Source organism: Marmota marmota, unplaced genomic scaffold (assembly GCF_001458135.2).
Source record: "Marmota marmota marmota unplaced genomic scaffold, marMar, whole genome shotgun sequence".
Lineage (NCBI taxonomy): Eukaryota > Metazoa > Chordata > Mammalia > Rodentia > Sciuridae > Marmota > Marmota marmota.
The window spans coordinates 10,407,096-10,416,231 of NW_026000221.1; positions in this window are offsets into that span (position 1 = coordinate 10,407,096).

Genomic DNA, 9,136 nt, shown 5'->3' on the forward strand with positions numbered 1-9,136 from the left:
AAATGTAATTCACCACACCATAGACTTAAAGATCATCTCGATAGATGCAGAAAAAGCATTCAACAAACTACAGCATCCCTTTATGTTCAAAACACTAGAAAAATTAGGGATAACAGGAAATTACCTCAACATAGAAAAAGCTATATACACTAAGACTCAGGCCAGTATCATTCTAAATGGAGAAAAATTAAAGGCATTCCCTCTAAAATCTGGAACAAGACAGAGATGCCCTCTCTCACCACTTCTATTCAACATAGTTCCTGAAACACTAGCCAGAGCAATTAGACAGACAAAATAAATTAAAGGCATAAATATAGGAAAAGAAGAACTTAAATTAGCACTATTTGCCGATGACATGATCCTATACCTAGAAGACCCCAAAAGTTCAACCAAGAAACTCCTAGAACTGGTAAATGAATTCAGCAAAGTGGCAGGATATAAAATTAATACCCATAAATCAAAGGCATTACTGTATATCAGTGACAAATTCTCTGAAATGGAAATGAGGACAACTACCCCATTCACAATATCCTCAAAAAAAGTAATATTCCTGGGAATCAATCTAACAAAAGAGGTGAAAGATCTATACAATGAAAACTACAGAACCCTAAAGAAAGAAATAGAAGAAGATCTTAGAAGATGGAAGGATATACCTTGCTCCTGGATAGGCAGAATTAATACTATTAAATTGGCCATATTACCAAAAGCACTTTACAGATTCAATGCAATTCCCATCAAAACCCCAATGGCATTCCTTGCAGAAATAGAAAAAGCAATCATGAAATTCATCTGGAAAAATAAGAGACACAGAATAGTTAAAGTAATTCTAAGCAGGAAGAGTGAAACTGGTGGTATTGCGATTTCAGATTTTAAACTATACTACAGAGCATTAGTAACAAAAACAGCATGGTACTGGCACCAAAACAGGCTGGTAGACCAATGGTACAGAATAGAGGACACAGAGACAAATCCACAAAATTACAACTACCTTATATTAGGCAAAGGTGCTAAAACCATGCAATGGAGAAAGGATAGCATCTTCAACAAATGGTGCTGGGAGAACTGGAAATCCATATGCAACAAAATGAAATTGAATCCCTTTCTCTCACCATGCACAAAAGTCAACTCAAAATGGATCAAGGAGCTAGGAATCAAACCAGAGACTCTGCGTCTGATAGAAAAAAAGTTGGCTCTAATCTCCATCTCGTGGGGTCGGGCTCCAAATTCCTTAATAGGACACCTATAGCACAAGAGTTAAAATCAAGAATCAACAAATGGGACATACTCAAACTAAAAAGTTTTTTCTCAGCAAGAGAAACAATAAGAGAGGTAAATAGGGAGCCTACATCCTGGGAACAAATATTTACCCCTCACACTTCAGGTAGAGCTCTAATCTCCAGAGTATACAAAGAACTCCAAAAATTAAACAACAAGAAAACAAATAACCCAATCAACAAATGGGCCAAGGATCTGAACAGACACTTCTCAGAGGAGGATATACAATCAATCAACAAATACACGAAAAAATGCTCACCATCTCTAGCAATCAGAGACATGCAAATTAAAACCACTCTAAGATACCATCTCACTCCAATAAGAATGGCAGCCATTATGAAGTCAAACAACAATAAGTGCTGGCAAGAATGCGGGGAAAAACATACACTCATACATTGCTGGTGGGATTACAAATTGGTGCAGCCAATTTGGAAAGCAGTACGGAGATTCCTTGGAAATCTGGGAATGGAAACACCATTTGACCCAGCTATTCCCCTTCTCGGACTATACCCAAAAGACCTAAAAATAGTATACTACAGGGACACAGCCACTTCAATGTTTATAGCAGCACAATTCACAATAGCTAGACTGTGGAACCAACCTAGATGACCTTCAATAGATGAATGGATTAAAAAATGTGGCATTTATACATAATGGAATATTAGTCAGCACTAAAAAATAACAAGATCATGGCATTTGCAGGGAAATGGATGGCATTAGAGGAGATTATGCTAAGTGAAATTAGCCAATCCCTGAAAAACAAATGCTGAATGTCTTCTTTGATATAAGGAGAGCAACTAAGAACAGAGCAGGGAGGAAGAGCATGAGAAGATGATTACCACTAAATAGGGAAGAGAGGTGGGAGGGAAAAGGAGGGAGAAGGGGAATTGCACAGAAGATGGAAGGAGACCCTCATGGTTATACAGAATACATGTATGATGTTGTGAGGAGAAAAAGAAAAAAAGTGTGTCACATTAGATTGGATAGAGAGAAGTGATGGGAGGGGAGGGGAGGGGAAGGGGGGATAGGAAGGACAGCAGAATAAAATAGACATTATGATTGCTGTATGTATATAGGTGACTGTATGACCAATGTGATTCTGCAATCTGTACAATCAGACAAATGAAAAATTATACCCCAATTGATTCAAATGTATGAACTGCCAAGATCATTGCAATGTCATGTGTAGCTAATAAAAAAAAATAATGCCATTTCCTTTTGTAGATCCAATTTCCATCTTGTATTATTTCCCTTCATTTCCCTTCAAAAATTTTCAAGAATATCCTTTAGAATTTCTTGTACAGGACTGCTAGGCATGAATTCTCTTGGATTTGGTTCATTAGAAATATCTTTACTTTTTTCTTTATACTTTTTTTTTAAATTTATTTTTGTCTGGTGCTGAAGATTGAACCCAGCGCTTCACATGTGCTAGGCAAGAGCTCTACCACTGAGCCATAACCCCTTGCAGAAATGTCTTTACTTTTTTTATATATTTATTTTTTAGTTGTTGGTGGACACAGTACCTTCATTTTATTCTTATGTGGTGCTGAGGATAGAACCCAGTACCTCATACATGCTAGGCAAGCACTCTGCCTTTAAGCCACAACCCCAGCCCCCTGTCTTTTCTTTTAAAAGATATTTTTGTAGGATATAATTCTAGTCTGATAGCCATCTCCCACCCCAGAACATTTAAAATATCTTCTGTAGTCTTCTGGCCTCTTTTATTTCTGATGGGGTTAGATATAACTTTTATGATTATTCCCTGTATATAATGTATTCTTTATATCTGTATGCTTTTAAGATTATTTTCTCTTCTCAGTCTGATGTCTAATTATGACTTTCTTTGGATTTATCCTGCTTGTGGAGCTTTTTGGACCTATAGTTTGCTACTTCTTCAAATGTTTTTCCTGATATAGTCTTTCCCTGCAATTAAACATATTCAGTCATTTAATATTGTTCCATAAATCATTGGTGTACTAATTTTTTGTTTTTTCTTTTAATTGTATGTTTTCTATGCTCAAGTTTGGATATTTCTGTAAACGTATCTTCAAATTTAATAATTGTTTTTCCTGTTCTGTCCGTTTTGTTCTTAATTCTATCCAATAAATTTCCCATTGCAGATATTATACTTTTCAGTTCTAGAATTTACAGATACATAAATAGGATTTTAACAAATCTCCCTTTAAATTCTTCCACCTTTCTTCCAATTATATTCAGACTTTCCTATAATCTATTAGGGATTATTTTCTATGAACATTGTAGAAACTCTGTACCTACTGTCTTCTTCTGAAGAGTGTTGATTTTTGTTCTAATAGTTAATCCACCTTGAATTTTTGCAGGCTTGATTTACACTGTTAAGGTGAGATCTATATCTGTTTTGCTATTAGTCCTAGAACTAATCACTTAGTCCTGAAATTCAGTTTGTTTTTTTTTTCTAAAAATGTGGTTTCAATGGATGGGAAGCATTAGGTCTATACCAGATCTCTCTAACTTGGAAAAATTCAGACCTTCCAACACTGTATCCATTGAGGTTGGCAACCTGCTGAAATCTCTGCCCAGCTCTCTTGTCTTACAGTTTATTTTCCCTTGATGCTTGGAATCTCACTCACTCAGGCAAAATTCATAGGTCAGCCAATAATTTAACAGCAGGCTCTATGCAAATTTTAGGGTACCCATTGTCCCCATCGCCCCCCTCACACACACTCAATTTCCATTCTCTCTACAGTAACAAACTCTGTCCTTAGTTCTACTCTTCCTCTGCTGTGTGGACTGGAAAGGGTTCTCAGGATAAAAGCTGCATAAAATAAATGTCATTCAAGGTGGAGTCCTTTCTTGAAGGTTAAGATCTTACTTTCAAATGATCTCACACATTTTTTATTATTGTTTGGGGAATTTTTACTGAGAATTTTTAATTGTTGTATTTGCAAGACTTTTTTTTTCTGATATGAGTCAAGCTGCCAACCTAAAATATTGCTTTTTGTTTATGGTTCACCTCCAGTCTTTCATTGCTTTGCATACTATCATTTATTTTCACATAGCATATTGATTATTTTAAAACATAACTCTCTAGCTCCTGTACCCTATGATTCACTAGAAAGGAACTTTCACATGATGCCTCCTTAGGCCTCTTAACTTGAACTATAATCTGTCATATTAGCTTTTTAAATTCAAGAACATGTGGTTTGGCTTAATTTTCCTCTCCCTAAATCTCTACAGAATTCCCAGAATGTGCTCTGTTTTGAGCCTTTAGCAGGTCACGTGATTAAAAATACTTTACCAAGTGTCTATTAAAAGCACAAGGGTAAATTAAGTGAGGCAGGTATATATAAGCACCTAAAAAATTCAATCAAATAAACTAGTAATAATAAAACTGTGTCAAAGACTTTGGAAAATGATAATAAATAAATAAGGTAGTCATATAATCAAACTTTATACTCTCATATGAAAAATGTCTTTATATATCCTTTAGACTAATTCATACCTCCAGTATATTAAATGTGTCATATAATCTTCATCACTTTATATTTCCACATCAGTCACTTCCCCATAAACAATCATCTGGAGGATTTAAACACTGCATGTTCTCACCTCAGGGTGAATCCTTTATCTTACACAGCAAGTCATCTCCACGCAATCAGAAGTACAAATCTTCTAGTCTAGTTTTCTTTATATCGACTGACCTCTAGGTTTTTCTATACAATCCATTTCCTACCTCCTTCATATTCTTACAAATCCTTCCACTCTATTTTTTATAACTCATGGTCATCAACAGTGTAATTATGTTACCCTGTTTAGCAAATACTATATCATTTTACTGTTTTTCTAGTCCCCATCCAATTGAAAAAAGTGTCCTAATTTATATGACAAATCTAATTATCAGTAAACTCCCCTTCCTCTGGATATTTCCCTTACCATAAGAGAAATCTGATGTCCCCTGAGGATATTGCATCCTCTGTAGCCTTCTCAAATGGATGCTTCTTTCCTCTTATTTCCCTCATATCTCAAAACCTAGAGACAAGGCATATTTCCACAGAGATGGCCAATATCATTTCCCACCCCACAGTCTCTTCCCATTCCATTAAAAACCTCAGCTCCCTTTGAAATACATTACCAGGTGTTATTACACCTTCCCCACCTTGTTAATATTACCTGTTGCTTTCCAGTCATCTCTGCTCATTCATTGACAAATTTAGAATCTACTTTCTACCACTACTCTTTTTATTCTTGAGAACTTCCACATCTCAAAAGTAAACCTTCCAATTCCATTCCCTCTTGATTTTCTAACATCCATAGCTCTAAACATCTATTTCTCTAAACCTCAGCATCATGTCTATGGTCTGCATATCATTATTATTAATAACTGTATAAAACCTTGAAATCCCAATTTTAAACTTTGTTCTCTGACCCTCACCATCCAACTTATTTACTATACAATACTCATTCCAATAATTTTCTGACTTCATTAATATTGACTTCTAGTCAATGATCACACCAATATTTCACTAACTACAGTCCGGCTGTCCTTTTCCCTCCTTACCCAGCCTATATTCCTAAGTCTAGCACCATAACAATTTACTCCCTATCAACACCCCAATCTAATTGTTTCCTTACTGGAGAATATGGCACTCATATGCAAACATGCACACACACAAATCACATCACCATGGTGGCCATAACTGCTTCACTTTGAAAGGGGCAAACAACAATGTCAAATACTACTCTCCTTCCAGTAAGTTCCCCCACTTCTTCTAGATTAACTAGTTTATGTCCCCTTGCTCTCCATACATACATCTCAGTATTTCTCTTTACACTTATCTGATAACTTGTTACTTTCTCCAGCAAAGGAAAAAAAATGATAAAGAAAGGTAGACATAAGCAATGGGAACGTGGAAAATGACTTAATTCTATAGACTGAGCCTATGTGTCAGCACTTAACATGTTCTTAAAGAAAAAACTTACACATAGTATTTCTGGTCCTTAATATCCCTGTAACAACATATTTTTCATAGGATTGAGAAGTGTTTGTCCAAGAGTCCTCCTTTGATAAGAGGAAAACAAATTGCACTGACTGAAGACTACAGAGCTCAGTGGTTTCAAGGTCTGTTATATCAAGTTCTAGACAAAATCAGCTGCCATGGACCAAAATGGTCAAAGTTGCTTTAGGTTACTTGGCATATTTTTAAATCTTATTACAATTATAAATTTTCACTCCTTTGGATTTCATTTAGACACTCATGAGTAAGACATACAAAACAGGGATTTAGAAACCTGATGCAATCCAACTGCCAGTTAAGAGTTAGGAGGTGGTGCTCAGGCAAGACCTTCTAGAATTTCCCCTACAATCCCCAATAAAATCTGGAGCACAAAGAAGGAAGGTGTTGCTCTCTTCTCTGAGAGGACCCTCTCTCTCTCTTGAGGATGCTTCCCCGACCTTCTTCTTTCTTTTGTAATAAACTTTGTTATACTTTTAATATCTACAAACCTACCCAGAGTGCCAGTCTTAATATCATGTCCTTTAAAAAAAAAATCCTCTCCTTTGATCTCTTTGAACTATTGTTCCTCTGAAACGCCTTTCCTAACTTGTGACTAACTCTCATCACATCCTACTACAGGATTCTTTTTGTGTCAGTTATGTATATTTGGAATTATTTTATTATGGTCAAACTCCAATCACCAGAATTTCAACTTGTTGAACACAAGAATTCTGTCTTCTACGTCAGTTAATTCTCTAGTACTTAAAATAGTACCTAATATATAGTAAATGCTAAATAAAAATATCTAAATATAGATATTGGATGGTTTATTGAACTGATTATTAAGAACTAGTAATTAAGTAAATCAAGATCTATTTAATAGGAGACATAAAAGATTTTACAGAAATTGCTTGAAGTCTGATTTTTATATGGATATTCAAGTCTATTTCACATATCCATTATCCAAAATAACGATAGATGCAGGAGAATATATATAATACCCAAGAAACTCTGTTTCTGCTGCTAAATACTAGAAATGATTCATATATTTCATATTAAATATTTATGTTATTTTAGTAATGGGATTATTGAGAGTTATCAGCAAAATAAAACATAGTAATTATATTTTTAAAAATTATTTTTGGTTGTAGGTGGACACAATGCCTTTATTTTATTTATTTTTATGTGGTGCTGAGGATTGAACCCAGTGCCTCATACATGCTAGACAAGCGCTCTACCTCAGAGCCACAACCCGAGCCCCATAATTATATTTTTAAAAAAATCATTCAGGTAACTTTTGTTACCAACAAAAAATAACAAAGGCATTATCCCAAATAACTTTATTATTAGCAATGTAACTATTTATTTTAAAATTAAAATAAAAGTTTGACATTATATTAATAATTTATTGAACATTGGATATAACAAATCGGAAATGCTTAGTTCTAAGTAAAAACTATTATTCTGTTCTATCAGTGAAGGCTTTAATAAACTAGACTAAATTAAAGACCAGTACCCTTAAAAGAAATTAAATCATTTAGTATAAATGAAAAACCAAAACCTGACATTGTAATTCACTTTTATTACTATTGCAACTTATGAAATAAACACTTTTTGAATTAAAGAATTAGCCACTTTTTAATATGTTTTACTTCGTACTTGTCTATTTTTACCATATTTACTAAATGGATTATTTCTATAGACTACATATGTTTTGAGCGAAAGTCTTGGGTGGTGTTGTTTGCCACACAGAATTTGAATTTGCAAATCCTAAGAGTTACTAAAAAACTAAGTATTAAAATATGATGTCAAAACATTAGTTTTGTTTCTATAATCTTTGATAACTACACGTTTTAGTCAGCTTTTTCATGGTTATAAATAAAAGATCTGACCAGAACAATTTTAGGGAAGGAAAAGCATATTTGAGGGTTCACGGTTTCAGAGGTCTCAGTCTATAGACAGATAGCTCTTCCTTGGGGCTCCAGTGAGGCTGAACATCATACTGGAAGAGTATGGCAAGGGGAAACAGCTCACATGATGATCAGAGAGCAGAAAGACTCCACTGAACAGATACAACACATAAACCTTAAAGGCATGTCCTCTAGGACCCACCTCCTCCAGCCACACCTTACCCACTTTCAGTTACTATCCAGTTAATCTCATAAGGGGATTAATTCATTGATTGGGTTAAAACTCTCATAACCTGAGGCAGACCTGCGACCCACCGGCAGAACAGGCGCAGCAGCCTGCTGAGGGGCAGAGCCGCCCCCTCCCCCTGCGCCTGCAAATTAGGCGGAACTGTGACCACCCACAGAACAGGCCCAGCGGCCTGCTGAGGGGCAGAGCCGCCGCCTCCCCCCGCGCCTGCAAGGTAGGCAGAACTGTAACCACCGACAGAAAAGGCCCAGTGGCCCCGCGGAGGGGCAGAGCCATGCCCCGCGCCTGCAACGTAGGCGGACCTGTGACCTACCGGTAGAACAGGCCCAGCATCCCGAGGAGGGGCAGAGCTGCCCCACGCGCCTGCAAGGTAGGCGGACCTGCGACCACCAACACAACAGGCCAGACCTGCAACCGACAGACAGAACAGGCCCAGCGGCCTGAGGAAGGGTAGAGCCGCCCCCCCACCGCGCCTGCAAGGTAGGCGGACCTGCGACCCACTGCAGAACAAGCCCAGCGGCCTGCAAAGGGGCAGTGCCGCTGCCCGCGCCTGCAAAGTAGGCAGAACTGTGACCACTGACAGAACAAGCCCAGCGGCCCGCACAGGGGCAGAGCCGCCACCCGCGCCTGCAAGGTAGGCGGACCTGCTACCGACCGGCACAACAGGCCCAGCGGTCTGCCAGCGTGGTAGACACATTGCCCCAATTGGAGGAGGGGCAGAGCCGCCGCCC